The following is a 936-nucleotide window of genomic DNA, read 5'->3' on the forward strand; positions in this document are numbered from 1 at the left end:
CCTGCTCCTATTTAATATAACCATTGCATAACTTCCAAAATCACAGCAACACTCAAGCCACCAGAGTACAACAAACTGACAGACAAGTGGTGGGAAATTATATTGATATTATCAAACCAGTTAAAGCGATGAGTTTAAACTGGATCTGGGGTTTCAAGACCATTGTCTCAGGATACATCCTTGTCAATTGGCTTAACACAATCTTCAAAGACAATATCTTACATTCTATTTTGGTGAGTAGCATATGGAACTTTAAAACTCACTGGAGACTATCTATAGTACAATTATTTGTTTCTTCATATGTGGAAGAAACCAGAATGATGAGAATTGAAAAAGCTCGGAATCAATTAGTTCAATGGACGAAGGGGACTTCTCCACAATTCTAAATCTGTTCTTCTATGGTCTTCTTTTGAACTGTCCAATATTCCCATGTATATGAGACAATTGGAATCATTTAATTTTATAATTTTGCCTAAGGAGCTCCGGCAGCATAGTGATTATGAGTTAGGCTGCTAATATGAAGGTCAGCAGTTAAAAACTACCAGCCATTCTTCCAGAGGAAGATGAGGCTTTCTGATCCTGTAAAGATTAACCACTTTGGAAACCCTATGCAATGTCACTATGAGTCAGAACTGACTCCATACATAGCACACCACCACCACTACCACCAGGCTTTTGTCTAATTACCCTAGCTAAAAACTTCAACATATTTTAAAGATAATTAGATAGAAAATATATCTTTTCATATTTATGGTGAAAGATTTTAGTCTGTCACTATAAAATATGATATTAACTGTTAAGAGTTGTGTAGAGACCACTTTTCAGGTTAAGAAGACTTTATTTTATCCCTAGTAATGCAAATTCAAACTGAAGCTGAAGAAAATGAAAACACGTCCACGAGAGTCAAAATATGACCTTGAATATATCCCACCTGAA

Source organism: Chrysochloris asiatica, unplaced genomic scaffold (assembly GCF_000296735.1).
Source record: "Chrysochloris asiatica unplaced genomic scaffold, ChrAsi1.0 scaffold00044, whole genome shotgun sequence".
Taxonomy (NCBI): Eukaryota; Metazoa; Chordata; class Mammalia; order Afrosoricida; family Chrysochloridae; genus Chrysochloris; species Chrysochloris asiatica.